The sequence below is a fragment of the Nannobrachium achirus genome, assembly GCF_963921795.1.
Source record: "Nannobrachium achirus genome assembly, chromosome: 23".
Lineage (NCBI taxonomy): Eukaryota > Metazoa > Chordata > Actinopteri > Myctophiformes > Myctophidae > Nannobrachium > Nannobrachium achirus.
In genome coordinates this window covers 48,024,953-48,050,706 of record NC_137830.1, presented here as the reverse complement: position 1 = coordinate 48,050,706, position 25,754 = coordinate 48,024,953, and the positions used below count along the sequence as shown (strand labels likewise).

At 41.7% G+C, this 25,754-nt stretch overlaps 1 protein-coding gene across 1 annotated transcript in view; it reads right to left on the bottom strand.

The window, feature by feature from the left end:
• LOC308308949 (serine/threonine-protein kinase WNK1-like) overlaps positions 1 to 25,754 on the bottom strand; it is a 183,644-nt gene that overhangs the window by 126,542 nt on the left and 31,348 nt on the right.

The following is a 25,754-nucleotide window of genomic DNA, read 5'->3' as shown; positions in this document are numbered from 1 at the left end:
GGGAAAAAAAATCGCATCCACTACCACTATAAAAGAATCTGCAAAGAGGATTCTGTCCCACTGGGATTAAACAAATTAAAACATATATTTTCGGGTAAATCCCCTGTTTTGCAATGTAACTACTGTACCTTTGTCTTCCCTTTTTATTAATATCACCTAGGTGTTTTTCCTTTGGTACTTTACATAGCTGTAATGAGGCTTTGAAGGGGGAAAAAAATCCCATCCACCTCCACTATAAAAACAATCTGCCCAGGGTTAATGTCCCATCATAGTAACAGGGCAGAATGGGGCGGGATTTGCAAAAGGGTTTATTACGGGTATGTATTGAGGAAAGGTGAGGTGGACACTAAAGCCCTTTCCACAGGACAGTTGCGTTTTTTTTTTCTTCGTTTGCTACATGAATAAAACACATTGGATTTGGTGTGCAATGCTGTGCGGAATCGGCGCTGCGGATCCCAAAAGGAGTCATAAAAGGAGTGATGAGTTTTTTACAGCATGCGACAAGACGCACAAATCGAACTGGGTTCGATCGAGAAAAAAACGCACGGCCGCAGCCACTCGTCGCACGGCTAATTCGGATCCGGTGTGCATGAGGTCATAGAGAATCATTGTTTTCTTTTTAAAAAACGAAATTGTCCGTTTCATCCGTGCGGATAAACGCGCCTGTGTGCAAAGGGCTTAAGGCTGGGCAATATATCAATGTGATAGGACACTAGATATCGTCTAGGAGGGTTTTGAATATCGTAGTAATAATAATAAAATGATTTAACATCAGTGTTGTCTTTTCCTGCTTTTAATCACATAACCCATTAACTCAGTTACTGCCAATTAAATATGCCTTCTTTGGGTTCTCCCTGCCAGCCCTCTCCATAGACTTCCATGTAATTTATAGTGCACAGATCATGCACGCCCATGCACAGATCATGCACCATGTTTGTGCAGGCTGTTCACAGCTTTCAAACAAAAAGAACAGATTGGAAATCCGTTCAGGCATTCTTGAGATAATAGCCATTATGTTTTACATGTTATGTAAGCAAAGATGGCTATCCTGTATGAAAGATGGGGTTGTATGGGGGTGGAACATGCAAAATCGCGATTAAAATCATGTTTACTAGATTTAATGGGGTCCAAACATTTTTTTTTGAAAAAAAAAATTTTTGAAAAAAAATTTTTTTTTTTGTTTTTTTTCTAAGTAAAAGTCGATTTAAGTCGTCTGGCAGGGAAGTCCATAGTGAGAAAGTTGATCTAAAAGTCGTTTGGCACTGTATGAGTTAAGACCCGAGGCCTATTCTACAAATGTCTTCTACAGTCGATCCCAACAGCTTTTTTTAAATACTTCATCGTGAACAACGTTTTCATGTCAAGGACCCCCAAGATGATCTGTATTTGGCCATGACCCCCCCCATCTCAAAATATTGTGCTACAGGGGAAAAGGTTAGCTTTAAAATATATATATACTCAAGGATTTGCACAGATTTTCATGATTTTTCCAAAGCTTGCAGCATCTACAAGCTCAGTGCCACCCTTTGAGCTTGTATCTGTTATCTTTGAATGGATAAAGAAATCTAAAACGACACAGATGCTTTCCCGGTTTTAATAGGTCAAGCCATATTTATGCTTTTGACATTTTGTCAAAAACAGTGGCGCGCCACAAACTTGCGTGCTATTCATGATGATAAAGAAAAATTACATCACATTACAATATTGCCGTCACAGTAGCGGTATTTGACAATATTGTGACATTTGATTGTGTCCAAATAACCCAACCGTAGAGCAGACATATTCTAAACACAATACAAGGATCCACATGAGTGGAAAAAGCAGCACACCAGAATGAGAATACAAGACGGGCTCAGATATTAAGTTCCATTTTATTCTGAACGCTAACACGTTTCGGCGTGAAGCCTTCTTCAGAGCAAGTTTAAAAAAATATTTTAAACACAGTTAGAACTACAGTATCTGTTCTTCAGGTGTTATGGGGGTGTGGTGGGAGGTTCTCTTTACTCTTACTATTACTGAAATTCAAATAAATATTACATCACAGCTTCTTAGAACAACCGGGACACACACACTTTTAACAACATTCCATTTCCAGTCACACCTCAATAAAAGCACAACTGCAAAGGGTCAACAAACCAAGTAGTTTGGGTGCGCTTGCATCATGCGTGTGTGTGTGTGTGTGTGTGTGTGTGTGTGTGTGTGTGTGTGTGTGTGTGTGTGTGTGTGTGTGTGTGTGTGTGTGTGTGTGTGTGTGTGTGTGTGCGTGAGTGCGTGCGTGCAGTTCAACATGCATGCATGTATGCTTTTGTGTTGTGTGTCTTTTGTGTAAACACTTCTACTGTGAGGTTGTGTGACTGTGAACTTGTTTCTTGTGTGTTTGTCTGGTTGAGTAAGCGGACCATCTTTGTATTATTTTGTGCTACAGACTGTGTGTGTGTGTGTGTGTGTGTGTGTGTGTGTGTGTGTGCGTGCGTGCGTGCGTGCGTGCGTGCGTGCGTGCGTGCGTGCGTGCGCATGTTCTTTACAGCATATGGCTCCTCAGAGGCGAGCCATCTAAAATAGGGTTTGTCTGTCCATGTCCCCGGGGCTAATCTTGCAAACCAGGACCGATCGACGCTGCCAGTAGGCCAAGGAAGTAATGTGAAGTATTGTGAATAATATTTAGAGTGTGTTTTATTGTCTTTATATAATACACTTGTTGACTTGAACCCAGTGCAGTACCCACTAATATAGGACCGATCAACTAAATATTGACATACAGGTAAATGGTAAAAATGGTAAATAATGCGCTGCGCTTTACAATGTACACAGTACATTCACCCATTCACACAGCGGCCGATGGAGGAGGAAACAATGCAAGGCACCGACCTGCTCATCGAGAGCAGTTAGAGGTTCAGTGTCTTGCTCAAGGACACTTCGACAATAAGACTAGTAGTACAGGCAATCTAAGAAAAAAAATGGGCCAACCTTGAACAAATTGCAACACAAACTCTTTCAACTTTTTTTGTTTCATAAATATGTTAGTAATAACATATCAAAAGTCCTAAGAAATCCAAGTGGTGGAACATAGTGAAGTGGTGGAACATAAATTGGGCTCCCATCGACTTTCTATACAGGAGGAAAATACCCAGAAAAAATATCTGCTTTAAGTAGGATGTGAAGGGTCTAACTAGGGGTTTGTCATGATGCTGTCAGTGATGACTCATTCACTTTTCATCAGTTTTGTGGGCGTTTTCTGGGGCCAAGGAATGTTTTTTGTGCAAAAAAAATGCTTGCAATGGATTCAGCATCATGACAAACCCCTAGTTAGACCCCTCACATCCTACTTAAAGCAGATTTTTTTCTGGGTATTTTCCTCCTGTATAGAAAGTCGATGGGAGCCCAACTTATGTTCCACCACTTCACTATGTTCCACCACTTGGATTTCTTAGGACTTTTGATATGTTATTACTAACATATTTATGAAACAAAAAAAGTTGAAAGAGTTTGTGTTGCAATTTGTTCAAGGTTCAACCCTAGAATGCCTGTACTATAGGGGAGCCCGGGAGCAAACCGGGATCCTTACAGTTCCCAAGCGGCCCCTCTACCTTCTGAGCCACTGCAGGGATACCATCCATATTAACCCATTTAGAACGGGTTACACATTATTGTGTATCATTATTTTATGCTTTAACTATTGAAAAATAGCAGATATACAAGCTCACAGCGCGGCACCGAGTGCCACGCTGCGAGCTTGTAGATCTGCTATTTTTGAAAAATCGTGAAAATTAGAATTTTGACCCAACTCTATAAGTGTCTTTTGAATCTTTCTAAGATTTTTTTTAAATGCTTCTTTTCACTTAACTGGAGCTCAGTTAGTCTGTTCTTGAGAGACTACTGTGTCAGTGGTTCTCAAACCTTTTCATGCGAAGGACCCCCAAAATTATATTTATTTGGCCACGGACCCCCATCACAACATATTTAGTTCCAGGGACCACCCAGAAGCCAGATTTGAGTTACAAAATGTTCGCTTTAAAAATACATACAAGTCAAAGATTTGCACACATTTTCACGACTTTTTCAAAAATAGCAGATCTACAAGCTCGCAGCGCGGCACTCGGTGCCGCGCTGTGAGCTTGTATATCTGCTATTTTTCTATAGTTAAAGCATTCCATAATCTCAGGCCTAAAATGTACACACCCGCAGACAGACAGATGCATACATTTTGTACATTGCCCTGTAGGAATGGAGTCCTATTGTGCACACAAAATATTGCTGCAGCAGCACAAACGTGACGCAAAGCCTGGCCAATCCGTGAACCCGATGGGTTGAGTAGGCAAATTGGAAATGCCCAGGACAAACAAGCACACCTGTACAGATACATGATCCTGGAATTTATAGAGAGATAACCCACGTATTAACAATAGTACTAGATCGGCGCCCAGTGCACACTGGTCTACTCTGGAATTATGGAAGTCGGGAAAAATGCAAATAGGAAATGCATGCCCTGCCCAGTTATGCAATAGCCATTGTGCGATTAACCCAATAAGAATAATAACCTACGAATATTAACACACTTGTTAATTTATACTTATAAACATGAGTACAGCTCTGAGCCAATCCCATTGCTTTATGTCAAGATCGCCACCCAATTAACCAATCAGGATGCAAAGTCATTTTACATCACCAGTGAGAGTTCCTCAAATAGAAATAGAAAGAGCATATCGTCACTGTCGGGAAGAAACCTCGTATCTCCAAGTTTCAAGTTTGTATGTTTTTTTCACAAAGCAAAGCCCTGCTTCATCATACAAGGCTGTTGCACAAAAGTAGTGAAAACAGCCGATCTACAAGCACACAACAGTGCGAGGCGTTGTGTGCTTGCAGATCTGCTATTTTCACAAGTTTAGTTCATTTTTAAAATGATAAATACAAAACGAACGGTCTTGGACATACAAAGTTTCCACCCGACAACGACGATATCTTGTCTCATGATGTAATACAGGTCATGACTGACTGAGAATGTGTGTGTGTGCGTGTGTGTGTGTGTGTGTGTGTGTGTGTGTGTGTGTGTGTGTGTGTGTGTGTGTGTGTGTGTGTGTGTGTGTGTGCGTGCGTGTGTGTGTGTGTGTGTGTGTGCGTGCGTGCGTGCGTGCGTGCCTAAGTCTCTTATCAGATCATCCTCTACTGTAGCAACCATTACAGTGATGACATCCATTAGCAACGCACAAACGGCACTAACACACCTACAGTACAGCAGACACATATTATGACCACATGACGCTCTGATCACATGACTTCTCTGTCAAGTCACGTGACTAACTGGCAGCCAACAGTCCACTTCCCAGCAGCACTCAGCTTGACCCACAGATACCACCCCAGGGCGCACGTGCACGAGTGTGCGAGTGTGTGTGTGTGTGTGTGTGTGTGTGTGTGTGTGTGTGTGTGTGTGTGTGTGTGTGTGTGTGCGTGCGTGCGTGTGCGTGTGCGTGTGTGCCTTTGCTCAAGTAAAACCTTTCCTCTCCTTCAAGGATGTGGAGATTGTTTTACATGCTCTCGTTTCCTCTTGTACTGATGACTGTTGTTAAGTCTCTTAACATGGATTGGGAGTCAGTCACTGATCAAAACCCAGCTGCTAGGCTCCTGACTGCCACTAGGAACTTTTTTTTCTCCCCATTTTGACAAAAAGGTAGACTATATTCCCAGGTTCCGCAGGTCAGCTGCACAGGTGCACAGGTGCAATGCACATATCCAGCCCAAGAAACCATATAAACGGGGGGAAAATAATAAAATGTACTTCTTAAAATAAATGTATCATGCCTGTTGCTAAGGTATGGCAACATGACTGGTGTCTTGCGTGCAAGACACCAGTCATGTTGCCATACCTTAGCTTTTTCTGAACTGACGCCACTGCCAATGGCCTCCCTTCACTGTTAAAAAACACTGATACAACTAAATTAATTTATTTTATTTCCAGGACCCCCATAACTCTGAGAGAGTGCGTTTGTATGCCTCTCAGAGTTGCAGGCCTTTGAGGTGAGGGTGTTTTGGAACACCCCCTTTTTCCAGTTCAGGTTAAAAACTATAGCAGAGTAAAAAAATATTATAACAAAGCCAGATGTAGGAGCGGTTAGCACCACTCAAAAACATGTCAGATTGCATAGCTTTATACCCTGTACATATATAAAATGTCACAATGCGACATAGCTCTGCTTACACAATGCTGTACCCCCTCCTACTGTATATATGTTCCCCATTTTCAACTGTTTTTATTTTATTTGTGACACTTGCTTTGGCAAGTGTCACAAATGTTCTCATGCCAATAAAGCTCCTTTGAATTGAATTGCACAAGGCTGACCATAATACACTGACGTAAACAACACAGCTGCAGCTCATCAAATGAATAATGGGTGTGTTTTTACATTTTCACTGATAATGACACGGACGAAATTGGGACACAAATTTTAAAGTGGTTAAAGCAATATGTGGTTTAACTGGCACTACCTCCAACATTCTATCCTCCAATCCACAGCCAGCATCATCTGACCAATTACTTTTGTCCATTCAACAGTTCCTGATTAAAGTATAACAGGGTTCCCACACTCATCTTTTCTTGTCTCTAATTACAATCTGAAATATGAACACTTGTTGTAAAAAAATAAATAAACAAAAAGTTACCCTTTAATATAACAATCCAATTACATCCATAACTTTACTCTTTATGTCACACAGCAATATTTTCCAAGTAAGGGAGAGTAAAGTTTATCTCTCAGCCACAGCTTGTGTTGGAGGAATTACGGTAAAACTGGGTTTGTACTTTTTCCGTACTAAGGTGTGTCATGTACAACTGCTAATCTACAAGCCTACAACTGGCATCACGGTCTAGTTTAGACCAGTGACTGTTTTGGACATTCTAATTGTAGATCAACATGGACAGCTCTCAGAGATTACAACACGATAAAAAAAAAGAAACGGTGAATAAATCTCTCTCTCTCTCTCTCCTCGTCTCCTACCAGATTCTCTCTCTCTCTCTCTCTCTCTCTCTCTCTCTCTCTCTCTCTCTCTCTCTCTCTCTCTCTCTCTCTCTCTCTCTCTCTCTCTCTCTCTCTCTCTCTCTCTCTCTCTCCGTCACCCTCCCTCTCTCTTTGCTCAGGGCTTCAAAACATCATGAGACTCCAGTTTGTCAGACTCAAAAATATCCTCCTGTCTCTTTTACCCCTGCTCTCTCCCTCTCTCTCTAACGCTCGCGCGCTCCTGTGGCCTTACCCTAACCTCTAACCCTAACCCTAACCATTGTGGGGACCTACTATTTTGTCCCCACACTGTCAGAGGTCCCCTGCAGGTGACTGTGTGAACATGCGTTTAGTCCCCATAAGTATAGCTAGACAAACTCACACACACACACACGCTTCTTTGTTTCTCCAGTTTACTTTTCACTTATTCAGGTCTTCATCTCTCGCACTCTCACATGCACATAGACACACATCCACGTACACACACACCTTCCTGAGGACCTGGCTGAAGCCACCTCTCCATCCAAGTAACTGTTCTGTCCCACTTATGGCCACAACAGGGAATAAACACACACACACACACACACACACACACACACACACACACACACACACACACACACACACACACACACACACACACACACACACACACACACACACACACACACACACACACACACACACACACTTCTAGAAGGAGCAAAATGCATCTCAGTCACATTCCTGTGATCATTTAAGTCTAGGCCACAGCAACGTTTTCAGGCCAAGGACCCCTTAGTTGAGAGAAAGACGAAGCACGGGCCCCCACTACCTTTTCATAATTTTATCGTTTGACAGCGCAGTGTATTTTGGATTCATGTCAATTTGTGTTTTCAGATATTTAACCACTTGAACCGTCAATACTTAATAAACTCGACCTTTCACTCTGTACTTAGTCTGCTCTTTTTCCCCTTCTACACCAAACCTTTTTGCCAAAAATAGACGATCTAAAAGCTCACAACACCTAAAGTTCTCAGAATATGGACACTAGGGTTCAAATCGTTAATATAAAAAATGTGGAAAAACTGTTTCTATCACACAAAGATTTGGAGGATCCCCTGTAGTAACTCTAAGGACCCCCTAGTGGTCCCGGACCCCCTATTGAAGACCCTTGTTCTATAACGTTCACTGTTAGCACTAAAATAGGAGAGCTTCTCTATAGATGCAGAACTGGTCTGTAGAGAAGTGCTCTATACAGAATACCTGGTCTATTAAAAACTCTTTTAGTGCCCAAACCGAAGAATTTCGGTTATTTTTTTTCAATCCAATACAATAATTTTTTTTGCTATTTTACTTACCCTGAGCTGCTAGTAGAGAGCTTGTATATCTGCTATTTTTCAATAGTTAAAGCATAAAATAATAATACACCATAATGTGTACCCGTTCTAAATGGGTTAAGACAATGAACCCTTTCGCGGTGTACTCTGCTGGACGCCGCAGAAGTTACAGGCTGCTGCTTTAAATATAAATTGTCCATGAGAGTTTGGTTTGTGTCCCACTTCTGTTCTGTGTGTGTGTGTGTGTGTGTGTGTGCGTGCGTGCGTGCGTGTGTGTGTTTCCCTCAATGAGAGGTCTTGTTCTAGTCAATACCTACTGTACATGGTACTAGCTAGGGACCTGTGGTCAGCTGGCGTGCATGCATGTGTGTGTACACGTGTATGTGTGTGTGTGTGTGTGTGTGTGCGTGCGTGCGTGCGTGCGTGTGCGTGCGTGCGTGCGTGCGTGCGTGCGTGCGTGCGTGCGTGCGTGCGTGCGTGCGTGCGCATGCATGGTGTGTCTGTGGTATGATGTGTATGTGCCGCTTATTATACCACACTTAGTTCTGACCTTTGCGTTGTGATTGGCTGAGAGTCACACAGTCCTGATAACAACACTCAGACCACATCTCTATAAATGTACTGTATCTGCCTTGTTTACCTCATTATATCTGTAACCTAGCAACAGACCCACTAGCACACACACCATCACCAGCATTGATTTCATACTGAATATTCATTAAGACAACTTTGTCATTTCTTTCTTTTTACAAATAATCTTAAATTAAAATGCTGATGACAATGAACAACGAACCAATGAAAATCAACTGGTTATCCCACTTCAAGTGCATTTCGTGCATACACCAGAAAAGAAAAAGAATGAAGAAACTTGAACTTGAATGATAAATAATAATGAAACTATCGTAAAATCGCAATAATACACTGAAGGTCACACTACACTGTGATTTCCTCCGTTGCACACAATAGAGTTCCAAGACTCAGCGATCTCAAAGTTGTTGGATTCTGCCAGACTTGGGAGCATGCACACAGAGATAAAAGCGAGGCAATGCCTAGATCAGGGGTTCCCAAACTTTTTTGTCTCAGGGCACCCCATAAATATTCTTTTAATCCGAGGCACCCCTACATTATAATTTTCACTCCCAACACCTTATATTTATAGCATATCGTCGTTGTCGGGTGGAAACCTTGTATATCCAAAACCGTTCGTTTTGTATTTATCAGCTATAAAATGTACTAAACTAGTGAAAACAGCAGATCTACAAGCACACAGTTGTAGATCGGCTGTTTTCACTAGTTTTGTGCGACAGTCTTGTATGATGAAGCAGGGCTTTTCTTTACCAAAAGACGTACACATTTGAAACTTGGAGATACAGGGTTTCTGCCCAACAGTGATGATATTTTAGTGATTATGTTGCAAGGAAAATGTTGAGATAATAGCCATTTTGGTTAGAACTGACTGAAAATAACGTTGTACTTCAAGTTTAAAATGATACTAAATATTTTTTCAAGTGTCCAAATAAATTCCAAATATTATCAAATCATCTCGCAGCACCCCTGGACTGCCGTCGCGGCACCCCAGGGTGCCCCGTCACCCACTTTGAAAACCCCTGGCCTAGATCACCTTAGGCATCTGAGGAAATTCAATGTGTCAGACAAGAGCTACAAGAGTATCTTGACAGTGCCAACTATATAAGAGCTACAAGAGTATCTTGACAGTGCCAACTATATAAGAGCTACAAGAGTATCTTGACAGTGCCAACTATATAAGAGCTACAAGAGTATCTTGACAGTGCCAACTATATAAGAGCTACAAGAGTATCTTGACAGTGCCAACTATATAAGAGCTACAAGAGTATCTTGACAGTGCCAACTATATAAGAGCTACAAGAGTATCTTGACAGTGCCAACTATATAAGAGCTACAAGAGTATCTTGACAGTGCCATCTATATAAGAGCTACAAGAGTATCTTGACAGTGCCAACTATATAAGAGCTACAAGAGTATCTTGACAGTGCCATCTATATAAGAGCTACAAGAGTATCTTGACAGTGCCAACTATATAAGAGCTACAAGAGTATCTTGACAGTGCCAACTATATAAGAGCTACAAGAGTATCTTGACAGTGCCAACTATATAAGAGCTACAAGAGTATCTTGACAGTGCCATCTATATAAGAGCTACAAGAGTATCTTGACAGTGCCAACTATATAAGAGCTACAAGAGTATCTTGACAGTGCCAACTATATAAGAGCTACAAGAGTATCTTGACAGTGCCAACTATATAAGAGCTACAAGAGTATCTTGACAGTGCCAACTATATAAGAGCTACAAGAGTATCTTGACAGTGCCAACTATATAAGAGCTACAAGAGTATCTTGACAGTGCCAACTATATAAGAGCTACAAGAGTATCTTGACAGTGCCAACTATATAAGAGCTACAAGAGTATCTTGACAGTGCCAACTATATAAGAGCTACAAGAGTATCTTGACAGTGCCAACTATATAAGAGCTACAAGAGTATCTTGACAGTGCCAACTATATACAGTATCAAAGAAAGAGCTCTTCCCAGGCTATGAGTGCTGCAGAAAGTGACGGTCGGCTGAGCACACCACATCTCTTTCTCTCTTCTCTCGCCTCTGCATATACTGTACACAGCAGTTACTTGAATATTGTACTTGTATTGTATTGTCTTGTCTTGTCTTGTCTTGTTGTGTTGTATATATCTTAGAACATTCTCTGCAGAACAGCATTTCACTGCTTGTACCTGAGTGACAAATGTACTCCCATGGGGGAGACCCAGATTTTAATCTCAGGTAGGACATGGAAATTACAGATTGCAGGAAAAGAACACAGGCATTGTGGAATCAGCAGTGAATACTGCATTCTTGGAAGGAAAACATCGGTCCCGTCGATGTGAAATCGAGTGAAGCAGGACAATGCTGTGTAAGCACAGTACTGAAAGGAATTAAAGGGATATTCCACTTTCAACAGGGAGCAGTGGTAGGGCCTCTCTCCACATACACATCCATTGTAACTTCAAACTCCATTTTAACCATGATAGATTCATTAAAAACACCCATTATTTTTTTTCTGGTGACTCATACTACCCTCCTTATACGTGAGCAGGTCGTGTTTTTTCGATAACTTTTTTCATTTATTTTTAATAATTATTTGGGAAAATGGAAAAAATGAAATACAAAAAAATTATTATTAAAAATAAATGAAAAAAGTTATCGAAAAAACACAGCCTGCTCACATATTACTGGGGTATTATGAGTCACCAGAAAAAATAATGGGTGTTTTTTAATGAATCTATCAAGGTTAAATTGAAGTTTGAAGTTACAATGGGTGTGTGTGGGGAGAGGCCCTGGGCCTGGAGGGCCTGGTAACATTTACATCAAATATCTAAATATTCAATCAAGCTAATTAAAAACTGTTCAGGGTATTCATAAAAGCCTGATTAGATGATAAAATTACCAAAAGTTTTTTTGAAAGTGAAATATCCCTTTAAGACTCAAGACTTGGCTTGCGTAAGCCTTGCTATTTTCATATTGTGATTTGAATTGTTTCCATAAAAAGATCTGACAGTGATACAAGATCCGATAGCCAGGCGGAGTAGGAGAGGTGGGGTTGTCAAATACAATAACGATTTACTATGCACAAGGTTAAAGGAATGGGACGTGAGAAAAGAGTTGGACCTGTGGCATGACGAGAAAGAGATATTTGAGCCCTTTTTTCATTTTGTCTCTACATTACATATCTTTGCCGAAAATAGCCGATCTACTGGCTCACAGCGCATCATGAGTCGCACCGCATTGTGAGCCTGCAGAACTGCTACGTTCGCCAAATGTTAGCCCAAGAACAGGCATGCTATGGTTCAAGTTGTTAAAATGACCTTAATAGCAGCACAGCAGAAAAAAACATCAGAAAATCAGTGATCATCCATCCAATCGGATTCTTTCCCAATCATCTTTCCCAATCAGAACAAGCCTACCTGCCTATCAATGTGATATTTGCATTTGCATTACAACTCCCTCCAGACCCCTGCAGGTTGTTAATTACCTGAGATGTGCGTGTAATTTTGTGTGGAATGTCGGATGGTATGATATCATGAAAAGCCTCCAACCCCAGCCTTCAGTTTGGTGCCCACAACCGCAGCACACCATGTTCCATGTGTCAAAGTACAGAACTCCCTCTTCTTGGACCAGGGATGGTACCTGATGAAGTCTGCACTCCCTCTTCTGGGACCAGGGATGGTACCTGATGAACTCCCTCTTCTGGGAGCAGGGATGGTACCTGATGAAGAACTCCCTCTTCTGGGACCAGGGATGGTACCTGATGAACTCCCTCTTCTGGGAGCAGGGATGGTACCTGATGAAGAACTCCCTCTTCTGGGACCAGGGATGGTACCTGATGAACTCCCTCTTCTGGGAGCAGGGATGGTACCTGATGAAGAACTCCCTCTTCTGGGACCAGGGATGGTACCTGATGAACTCCCTCTTCTGGGAGCAGGGATGGTACCTGATGAAGAACTCCCTCTTCTGGGACCAGGGATGGTACCTGATGAAGTCTGCACTCCCTCTTCTGGGACCAGGGATGGTACCTGATGAACTCCCTCTTCTGGGAGCAGGGATGGTACCTGATGAACTCCCTCTTCTGGGAGCAGGGATGGTACCTGATGAACTCCCTCTTCTGGGAGCAGGGATGGTACCTGATGAAGTCTGCATTTCTTTCATAATTACGGGTCGTTGCTGTCCGGTGAAAACCTCATAAGAACTAAATTGTTGTCTTTTCAGGATTGAAATTAAAAAAGATCTACAAGCTCAAAACGCACCGCGGTGCTGCCTGGTAGATCGGCTCGTTTAGCTACTTTTATGTGACATTGACTGTAGTATGACAAAGACAAAGTAAAGCATTTATTTGCAAAAAAATAACATAAAAGATAAAAAAAAAAAAAAAAACATGGAGAGGTGAGTCTTCAGTCCATGGTGGAAGCTAGGGAGTGAGTCTGTAGTTCTAAGTGCGACAGGGAGTTTATTCCACAGTTTGGGGGCCAGGAGGGTGAATTGTCTAGGACGAGTGGGTTTTTGTCCTGGTGTTTTTAACAAGGGTTCCGTCAGCATCCCTGTGTTAGCTGATCAGAGTGAACGGGTGGGGGTGTAGTAACCCTAGTTGATCAATGATCAGTATACAAAACCCAACAGGATGACACCACTAATAACTGACTTTGAAATGGACTGAAATGTGACATTTGAAATGATGTAATAATGTAAACCCTGCTTTCTGCCCAACAGTGACAATATAGGAGCTATAAGTGACAAAGTGAGTGGTTACATTTATTGTGGGCTCGCCTGGAAGGCGAGCACACGTATGTTATCTTCATTATTTATATACTATACTAGTCAGTATCTCCTCAAAACTTTGGCGCGATTCATCTCTTAAACGCTTACACCTTTCAACACCATTCAAATTTTTATGTGTTCAGCTTACTGAGGACACGTGTGCTTGTATTCTTGGTTTTGAAATGTTTTGTAGTATAAATATAAAAAAATAAAAATGTTTAACTTTAAGCACCCAATGCATTTCCAATGGGTTTAGTGAGTGGTGACAGAGTGGAGAGAAGGATAATAGACCCATGTTTATGTTAAGGCGCTGTGGCTGCAGTGTTCACACTTCAGATATGCTATCTATATCATTGCGTTCACACAGGTCTGCTCTCTGATTTGATCCAAATATCTAAGCTTTGTGATGTATATATTCTGAGTTAAAACTACAAATATCTATAAATGTCCCTCTCCACTCTACTGATTGAGACAGCTGTGATTAAAGGCCTGTCTGTCATTGGCTGTTCTGTGGTGCTGCAAAGTAACCAAGTACATTTACTCAAGTATATACAAGTACTTGTACCTACAGTACAATTTTGAGGTACTTTTACTCTACTTTCCATTTTTGTTACATATACTCTACTATAAATACAGCATTTGACAGCCTCAGTTACTTGTTACTTTGCAGATTTTATTATTAATAAAAAACATAGATGGACCACTTAATACTGCTATGAAGTTGATCTACAATGTGCGCACGCACGCACGCACGCACGCACGCACGCACGCACGCACGCACGCACGCACGCACGCACGCACGCACGCACGCACACACACAAACAACTGTTACTGTGTTACTGTGGAGACGTTTGCTTGTATTTGTCTTTGAGACATGTTTTGTAGTGTTTTAGAAATTTTACTTAAAAAGAATAAGGTTTTAGGATCCCGGGCAATGGGATTTACAGTATATATCCTAGAACCCGCAGGGACAATCAGCCGTATTAGTGGTTGTTGTTGGTTTTCAGGGAGATATCACAACCAATGCATTTTCAAATCAGATCCACAAACACAATAAAAGTCATGCTCCACTCCTCAGTCTGGAGTGGCCACATAGAAGAACGCCTTGGTTATAGACATAGTGGAGGACAGATGTGATCTGGGATTGTTAACCTACAGTATATGCACTCAATATACACCTCTAGAACACATAGAATATGTACAGTAAGGTTCAGTAGATTACAGTAAAAGTACAGTAAGGTTCAGTAGAGTACAGTAAAGTACAGTAAGGTACAGTAAAGTACAATAAAGTACAGTAAAGTACAATAAAGTACAGTAAGGTACAGTGGAGTACAGTAAAGTACAGTAGAGTACAGTAGAGTACAGTAGAGTACAGTATAGTATAGTACAGTAAGGTACAGTACAGTAAGGTACAGTAGAGTACAGTAGAGTACAGTACAGTAAGGTACAGTACAGTAAGGTACAGTAGAGTACAGTAAAGTACAGTAAGGTACAGTACAGTAGAGTACAGTAAAGTACAGTAAGTTACAGTAGAGTACAGTAAAGTACAGTAAGGTACAGTAAAGTACAAAACAATACAGTAAGGTACAGTAGAGTACAGTAAAGTACAGTAGAGTACAGTAAAGTAAAATAAAGTACAGTAAAGTAGAATAAAGTACAGTAAGGTACAGTGGAGTACAGTAAAGTACAGTAGAGTACAGTAAAGTACAGTAGAGTACAGTAAAGTACAGTATAGTAAGGTACAGTAGAGTACAGTACAGTACAGTAAGGTACAGTACGGTACAGTAGAGTACAGTATAGTATAGTACAGTAAGGTACAGTACAGTACAGTAAGGTACAGTAGAGTACAGTAAAGTACAGTACAGTAAGGTACAGTAGAGTACAGTAAAGTACAGTAAGTTACAGTAGAGTACAGTAAAGTACAGTAAGGTACAGTACAGTAGAGTACAGCAAAGTACAGTACAGTACAGTACATTACAGTACAGTACAGTACAGTAAGGTGCAGTACAGTATAGTAAGGTACAGTACAATACTGTAAGGTACTGTACCTTACAGTACCTTAAAGTATCCTATTTGTTGGGTTGGAAGCGAGCCCACACTGTTTCGAAGGAACAGTATTTCTAGTTTATTTTTAATACTTGTTTTTTTCGTAGGTTAGCAAATCATCACTATGGGTGTGTTTCACATTTTTGACTCTTTTGTTCTACTGTGCATCAGCATAATTACTGTAAACAGTTTATGATATAATTAGTTTACAGTAGAACTACTGTATGAAAGTGTTGCTGGTATATCAGCATGGTGTGATTATCTATGACCAAATCACAGCCTAGCAGATGTAGCACAGCACAACCTCAAACTGTCTTTCAGACCCCAAACCTCTCCTGCTGAGAACCGCACGCACGCACGCACGCGCACACGCACACGCACACACACACACACACACACACACACACACACACACACACCAAGATCACAGCTTGTGAGGGAGAGAGATGGGAGAGAGAGGGGGAGGGAAAGAGAGACCGAGGGGGGAGAGAGAGAGAGCAAGCAAGCAAGAGAGAGATATAGAGAGAGTGGGGGCAAGTGAGAAAGAGAGAGAGAGTAAAGCGAGAATGACAGACAAAGAGACCAAGCGAGAAAGAGAGGGAGAGAGAGTGTTGTATAAGTGTGTGTGTGGGATAAATCTCTCTTTCTCTGTTTTCCATGGTTTTATGTTTCCAACACATACAGCAGTAACCAGCTCCATGTGGGACTCATGCTGTGTGTGTGTGTGTGTGTGTGTGTGTGTGTGTGTGTGTGTGTGTGTGTGTGTGTGTGTGTGTGTGTGTGTGTGTGTGTGTGTGTGTGTGTGCCTCAGTGTTAATTTAACTCTACACATGTATATACTGTAGATTGATACACTCAGTTAGAGAGAAATTCCACTGTCTGATCTCAGCTTCCTCCAAGTCAATTAGCATTTTATTTACATACAATTACATTTTAAATAATCTGACCATTATATTATTATGATTTAGATTCAAGTAATGTAACTGAACTCACACTAGATTCCTATTATAAAGTAACAGAGTATTTCTACATGGTGGTATTGATATACTTTTACTTACAGTAAGTAAGTACTGGTAAACCCCACTCATGACCTGTGCCCTCTTGTTACAAGTAACCACCTGTTTATGAAGTACTGATAGCTCAGGATTGTCACAACAATGATCCATTCAGATCAATAATGAACAATGGACTCCATCTCTGAACGTCACCGCGTCACACACACACACACACACACACACACACACACACACACACACACACACACACACACACACACACACACACACACACACACACACACACACACACACACACACACACACACACACACACACACACACACACACACACACGACAGCATGTGATAATGTCATCATTCTCCTCCTCTTCTCTTCTCCCTCCCTCCTTCTACCCTCTCTGTCTCCCCCGTCTCTCAATGTAGAGTAAGTACTATAAAATATCAAATAATATATAACAAACTTTTACTTAAAAATACACACGTGCCCTTTCTCTCTCTCTCTCCCCAGTTTTTTCCCTCTTCTGTCTTCTTTCCAGGCAGCTTTCAATCCTTCTATACCTCCTCTTGTCTCACACATATCCAATATCTCCTCTCCCCTTCCTTCCTCCTCTTTTCTTGGACCAAAACAAACCTTTATTCATCCCAAGGGAAATGCAGTTGTCATAGCAGCGCCGCAATAAAGATGAAATAAAGATACAGGTAAAGGCTAGAGAACGAGTACAGAGAAGTACTAACACAAGTAACAAAATAAGTAATATAAAAGACAGTATAAAGACAGTATTAGCACAGTACAGCACTGAAAATAGCAGATCTACGAGCCCACAAAGTGTCAGCCCACAAACACGTTGTGGGCTTGTAGATTTGATATTGTCTGTACAGGACACAATGCATGTCTAAATCAGGCTTTATCCTCCTCTTTTCCTCCTTCTCCGTAGTCATTTGGTTCCATTTGCACACGATTAAAATAACACTTAGTGCACGGTAATTAGAAGTCAACTAATTTTTTGCCATAGACGAAGATCTCAGTTTTTTCAAAAGTAGGCACGTTTGTGCCATAGACGTCAATTAATTAATCTGATTAATATTGCCGTTCTGTACTGTCCGAGTGATCCTCGGTTGCTATGAGATGAGTGCATACTGAGATAACCCGGAAACAAAACGGTCTCCTCCATAGGGTTCAATTCTTCTTCTGCAGAATAAAAGAGCTTTCCTCTAGTTCTAGCTCTCCACAGCGCCACAAGCTCCCATCCACACACTGTGTAGTTGTGCCTGGGCGGAGCTACAACAACAGGGTGGCAAATGTTTCCACTCGCTTAGACAGAGCACAGCCTCAGTGGAGGAGCAGTGAGCAGTGTCTTTTGAATCCTAAGATTTTTTGAAAAACCTATGTTTCTATGTCAGCAATCTGGCCAGCCATCGTCAAAGAAAAGGTCCTTTTCACTTAACTGGAGCTCAGTTAGCCTGTTCTTGAGAGACTACTATGTCAGTGGTTCTCAAACCTTTTCATGTGAAGGACCCCCAAAAATGATATTTATTTGGCCACGGACCCGCATCTCAAAATATTTAGTTCCAGGGACCACCCAGAAGCAAAATTTGAGTTACAAACGTTCGCTTTGAAAATACACATGTTCAAAGATTTGCACACATTTTCACGTCTTTTTCAAAAATAGCAGATCTACAAGCTCGCAGCGCGGCACTCCAGTCTCTAAAGATTGCTGATAAATGAGAGTACGGTGACCTTTGACCCGCAGCAGAAATGGAAGTGAAAGATGAGAGCAAGAAACAAAATGGCCGCAGTAAAGCCCAATGTTCCCCTTTGACCTCAGAGGAAGAACGGGACTTTGATGTTTTAGTGGCTGTGACCTTTTATGTGAGGACACGACATCACTCATCACTCACGTGTGCGTGTGTGTGTGTGTGTGTGTGTGTGTGTGTGTGTGTGTGTGTGTGTGTGTGTGTGTGTGTGTGTGCGCGTGTGTGTGTGCGTGTCGTGTGCGTGCGAGAGAGTGGTATCCGGCAGGCCACGTGCTGAGTCTGTGTATGTGTGTATACACGTGTATTTTTGAGTAAGTGAGAGTTTGTGTCTGTGTGAGCGTGTGTGTGTATGTACAGTTTAAGTATGTCTTAATATAGTGTGTTCTCTGTCCTTTCACACGTCATAAAACATAAGGTTGCTTGTTCCATAACCCTGGTAGTCTTTCAGACATTCGTTTCGGTGTCTCTCTGTGGGGTACCCGCTCTGCCATTATCCTCACAAGCTCCTATATCACTGTCCAGGGCCAGGATTGGCTGGGACAGTGATGATGCCTGCGGTCAGGGCGGGGCCATCTTTCTAAACAGTAAATTAGGATTTTACTGTGTGCACCACTTACAGTACTAGTACGCAGTGGTGCTTTGGGATTTTTTTTCCGGGCGGACGGTCATTTATTGACGTCACGTGCACGCGTGTGCACGCGCCTCTAGAGGCTATTTAGATAGAAAGGATGTCAGCAGATCTAATGGTGGGAAAACAATAGTTTATGTTCTACTTTCTTTTAATTCATTTAGAAAACACAGCACTGCAGTAGGCTAGAGAAACAAAGTTTGCCTGGCTTGAACGAATCTCAAACACTAAATACCACAGTAATGGAGCCATGTATGACACACACACATCGACACATGCACATGCAGTCACAGCTGGAAACCTAGGTGTTAAAGTAGGCTATATATCCATATGAATAGAGGCTTGAGGACGCTCACACATTCACCACTAGAAACCTGTTATGCATAGTAGTAGCCACTGATTAAAGTATTGCTTGTAGTTATCGCGGATTCGCGGGGTGGGGGGTTGTCGCTGCTCTCGCGGGGGGGTATGCACGCGTTTACACGGTCGTGCACCGTTCGGTGCCGTCCATGCGCGTGCATGTGGGGAAATATTTCCGGCCACACGGCGTCCGGTCGCGTCCGGCCCCCAAAGCGCTACTGCTAGTACGTCTGGGTAATATATCTTTTTAAAAATAGCTGAGCTATAAGCTCACAATGCTTGTGACGCATAGATCCGCTTCCCATTTAGGCCTAGAATTATTGAATGTTTTAACCAGTGAAAAATAGCAGATATACAAGCTCACAGCGCGGCACCGAGTGCCGCGCTGTGAGCTTGTAGATCTGCTATTTTTGAAAAAACGTGAAAATTTGAATTTTGACCCGATTCTATGATTCTTTTGAATCCTTCTACGTTTTTTTGAGAAACCTATGTTTCTATGTCAGCAATCTGGCGAGCCATCGTCAAAGAAAAGGTCCTTTTCACTTAACTGGAGCCCAGTTGGTCTGTTCTTGAGAGACTACTATGTCAGTGGTTCTCAAACCTTTTCATGTGAAGGACCCCCAAAATGATATGTATTTGGCCACGGACCCCAATCTCAAAATATGTAGTTCCAGGGACCACCCAGAAGCAAAATTTGAGTTACAATCGCTTTAAAAATACATATGTTCAAAGATGTGCACACATTTTCACAACTTTTTTCAAAAATAGCAGATCTACAAGCTCGCAGCTTTTTTTCAATAGTTAAAGCAGTCAATAATCCTAGGCCTAAATGGGTTAAAGAAAAAACAGATGTGTGTGGGAGTGAGTGCATGTGCACATGCATGTACATGTTTAATCACCAATTCTGGACTTTTCTTGATGTGTATGCGTGTGCGCATGATCATGTGCGTGTGTGGGTATTTGTCTTTGTAAAACGTTGACATAGCTAGACTGTTCTTTTCCAGTGTCACAACACGCATTAAATTGTTCTTGCTTCTTCTAATTACCACATGTAATAATACTGCTTCTATATGACTATAACTACCACCTCGAGAGGTTCTCAGATGAGTCCTCCATTGTCAAGTGCATCACAGGTGACAACGAGGGGGAGTACAGAGCCCCGGAGGAGAGTTTCATAAGGAAACAATCACCTCCAGCTATAATGGAGCTGGTGGTGGTCTACTTCAGTGGTTCTAAACCTGTGGGACGGGACCCACATGATTTTGGGAGGGGTCCCCAGATGACAGTGAAGTGACAATTTAAAGGAGTAGTTCACCCCCAAAATGACTTTTTTTCTATTGATTAGTCATGCCATGGAGACTAGAGTTCAATAATATTTTTTGGTTTTTGTCGCAATCCTAAGACAAACATGTGATAACAATACACTTACCCCCATTCGTTCCGGATGGTGACCTGTTTCGAAACGGGTCACCATCCGGAACGAATGGGGGTAAATTTATTGTTATCACATTATTCTCTTAGGAATGCGACAAAAAACTAAAAAATATGATTGAACTCTAGTCTCCATGGCATGACTAATCAATGGAAAAAAAGTCATTTTGGGGGTGAACTACTCCTTTAAGACCTTTTTAATAAACAAGAACGGAAGGGGGAAAAAAACACATAAAACTGGTTAACCCATTTTGGACAGGAAACCCTTTTGGGGATTTCACCTTTCAAGACGGGAACCCATTTTGGGGTTCTTGTTGCCATGTACAGTATATATCAATTAGCAACATCATTCTTTTGTTAATTTGTGAGCATAATATATATATGACAAAAGAATTATGAGGGAGGGTGAGAAGCCGACAGCCTCCACGTTCATTATATTAATATCTAGCTCTTATGATACATCATTGGTACTGGAAAGCTTGTAATAGTCTAGAATGTCTCACTAGGCCCGGGTAGCTATTGTTTTGGTAAAGCCCATCTTGTTATGGTATTGTTCCAGAGGCCTTGAAACCACACAGTATAACTCTAGTGTCTGACCATTCTTCTTGGCAGAACTACTTCACCACTGCCCAGAATGTTAAACTGTACTTCTGTCCATGATATCATGTTTACATAAACTTGACCACCACCACCTAATACATTGTCTTGTCTCCTCATTTTCTCATTGATTATTGATTGATCTGAATTCCACCACAGCACACAGGGTCCAATTTACCGCACAGACAATAAACAAAAACATGGTGTCTCTATGACCTTGAACCGGGTCAGAATTTGACAATATTGTCCCGTTTTTCCACGAGGAAAATCGGACCCTGTGCGCAAAGGCCTTTACTCTGACTACTGTGATGTACTGCAGTGGTTCTCAACCTTTTCAGACTGTGTCCCCCAAAATAATCATATAATAATAATAATATTTATCCACAGATAAATATTGTGAAAATAGCTTATCTACACAAGGTGTTGTGAACTTGTAGATCAGGTATTTTCGTACTTTTTGCCTCTTACTTATATTATTTGACAATTTGCTTAGGATAACTGATGTAAATGTTTCACTGTTGATAGAAGGCATATTTGCGCATGAGGTTCACTGTTGATTGACTGTACATACAGTATATTAGTCATGTAACCACTGTGTAGGCTGGCTGACATACACTGTACATACAGTGTATCAGCCTCAAATGCACCTGAATATCCCCACATGGATCAATATAATAAAGGCATCACTCAGGGAAGGAAAGGGCCTTGTGCACTAAGGGAAGTTCAACACAACGACAAGCAGCAGTATGCATGGGGAGTTTATTTTAGGAGAACAAAAGTATATTTAGCATTAAAATAATATAAAAATGGTTTAATCAATGTTTTTGGCGATTAGATTCGGGTCATTGCTCCTTGAATCGATAGACCAATCAGGATCTATGGATCAATACACACCTACTACACTACCTACTGACACTGTGGTTCCCCTAAGCCCTAACACATCACTGTGACATCACAGTGATGTCAAATACTCAGAGCAGGGATCTACATATATGGGAATAAAAGGGATGCTGTTAGTGATCTCCAGTGTACAAATGGTGTACAAATGGAACCAAATGAACCCTGGCGGGGTCATTTGGTTCCATTCGTACACTGTCAGAGTTAAGGAGAGACCTTGAAATTTGAAAGTTTGAGAAACACTGCTATAAATACTCCATAACTACTAATGCTGATATTACTAATACCACAGTAGCTGCATCATGCCTTGTATTCAACCTCCCAACATATTCACGTCTCTCCTCACTGGCTCCAACCCAAAACACTGGTGGTGACCTAAAATGTGACCAAGGGCAACATGGCAGCCTCTACCTGCGATATACATAGGATCCAGGATCCAGCCATACACAGGATGTCTGTCCATCCTGTCATTACGACACCCTGGCCAGCGCTCCAAGCATCCTACACCCTGCTACCTCCTGGCTCCCAAGCTGTGGAATGACCTCTGACCTCCCCCCGTTCAGGGGACAGTCTGGACCCCAGAATCACTCCCCGTTTTTCCGCTGCGGTCTGAAAACTCACCACTTCAGACCCCACCGCAGCCCCTAGCGCTCCTCTTTAACTTGCGTCTGCACTTGTGGCCTATTTAGATAGGCTGCTATGTTAAAGGGATATTTCACTTTCAAAAAAGCTTTTTGTCATTGTATCGTCTAATCAGGCTTTTGGGAACACCCATGACAGATTTTGAATTTCTTCATTCGGTATTTAGATATTTGATATTCATTTCCCCCATGTTGCCCCCTTCCAGGACCTTCCTATACAAACCCATTATAACTTCAAACTCCATTTTAACCATGATAGATTCAATGAAAACAACTGTCCTTTTTTCTGGTGACTCCTGACACCCTCCGAATACGTGAGCAGGCTGTGTTTTTTTCGATAACTTTTTTCATTTATTTTTTTATAATGTTTTATTGTATTTAATAATTTTCATTTCCCAAAAGATTAGTAGAAATCAATGAAAAATATTAACGAAAAAACACGGCTTGCTCACATATTCGGAGGGTGTCAGGAGTCACCAGAAAAAAGAACAGTTGTTTTCATTGAATCTATCATGGTTAAAATGGAGTTTGAAGTTATAATGGGTTTTTATGGGAAGGTCTTGGAAGGGGGAAAATGGGGGAAATGAATATCAAATATCTAAATACTGAATGAAGACATTCAAAAACTGTCCTGGGTGTTCCCAAAAGCCTGATTAGACAATAAAATGAGACAAAGCTTTTTTGAAAGTGAAATATCCCTTTAAGTAAGTAGCCTTGGGAGCTAACAGTTCCAGAGTCATGTGGCCCATACTGTAGGTCAGGAGCCTATCTCCTGTCTCCGTGTTGTGAGGCAACTTGATGTACAAGTGCGCTCCCTGGGCATGACGCTAGTATGTCACAGAGACTTGCCCCCCCAATCCAACCTCTGATGCCGAGTGCCATGCAGGGAGGCATTGGGTACCTTTTTTAACACATATGGTGCCAACCCCGAGTTTCCCGAGTTTGTATTGGTACCAACGCTGTGCCAACCCCGAGTTTCCCGAGTTTGGGCCGTTTTTGAAGAAAAAAAAATAATGTTTTTTTTCAAAAAAAAAAATTTCAAAAATGTTTTTTGGACCTCCAGAAATGTGTTAGAAATTGCATGTTTAACCCCCATACCAACCCATTCTTTCAAACATGGCAGCCATGTTTGTTTACATCTGAAGAAAACATAATGGCTGATAAATCATGAATGCCTGAACGGATTTCCAAGCGGATTTTTTTGTTTGAAAGCTGTGAACAGTGGGCACACACGTGGTGCATCATCTAGGCATGGGCGTGCACGATCCGTGCACTATAAATTACATGGAAGTCTATGGAGACCATGGCATCAAGGGACATTGAAGAGAAAAAATCATGGCACCAAAAAAGTGAATAGATTTTGATATGATGGAAGCTGCTATGGCTATGTGATGAATACATTATGCCCGGTGTGTGTCGTTGACTCATTGCCCTAACAATTCAACCTCTAGCACTGGTTCAATCAACAGGGTTAAAAAAAAGTCTCCTCTACAACAGTGGTTCTCAACCTGTGGGTTGGGAACCCCAAGGGGTCCCTAGATTATTTTGATTGATATGATTGATTTCTCACTCAACAGCAAACAAACCAACATCTGCACATTTCTAAAATGACAAATTAAAACAGAAGGCAGAAATTGTGAAAATAGCCGATCTACATCCTCGCAACGCGGCAGGCATTGTGAGCACAATAGAACACGGTTATATTGTGAAAATAGCAGATCTACATGATCTGCTATTTTCACAATAGAACCGTGTTATACAAAATTGAATGCCTCAACTGGGGGGTCCCCAGTTAAAATATGATTATTTTGCGGGTCGCGGCCTGAAAAGGTTGAGAACCACTGCTCTACAAACCTCTGGGGCTGTTGAGAGATTAACAGTGTGGGCAGACGTCTCATGCACACACGCGCGCGCCGCGCGCACACACACAAATCGTATGCGTAGGCAGGGGTTCCATACAGTGTGAAATGATCGCACTTAACATCTTATCAGATGTCGGCTGAACAATGAGTCCACACAAAGGACCGTGTCAGCTTGACACAGCCTCGTTAGGGAGCCTCCTCGTTAGTGCTCCTCTCCACTGTTCTCTCCTCCTCTCCTCCCTCCTCCACTCTTCTCTTGTGCTCTCCTCATCGCCACTTTTGTGCTCTCGTTCTCCTCCTTTCCTCCCACTTGTCCTCTTGTCTACTCACTGTCTTGAGAAGAATGCTGTGCGTGTGTGTGCGCGTGTGTGTGTGCGCGCGCGTGCACGTGTGCATAGTTGATGTAATCTATAGGTTGTGTCTGTCACCAGGGACGTCAATTGGGTATGGCAGGGGTATGCAGCTGCCATACCCTGGGGGTCCAGGGGGGAAAATAAAAGTTACTTTTAAATATAAATCCATGAATGTCTCTTTGTCTATCTGTGCTGGTTATTATGTTGTTAAATAAATTACAGTAAAATAACTGCAAATGCAAAATGTAACAAAATGGTCACTTTAACAAGGTATTATAATTATATTCTCCACACTTGCATTCTCCCCATCTTGAAAAAAATGGTATATTCCCAGGTTCCGCAGGTCAGCTGCACAGGTGCAATGCATTATTGTTAATTATGGCACGTTTACTAACAATTGCCAAGTTTAGCTGCACTTGAACAACCGTTCCAGGCTGCCATATCCAGCCCAAGAAACCGTAGGAACAGGGGGGGGGGGGGGGGGGAATAGAATGTACTTCTTAAAATAAATGTAT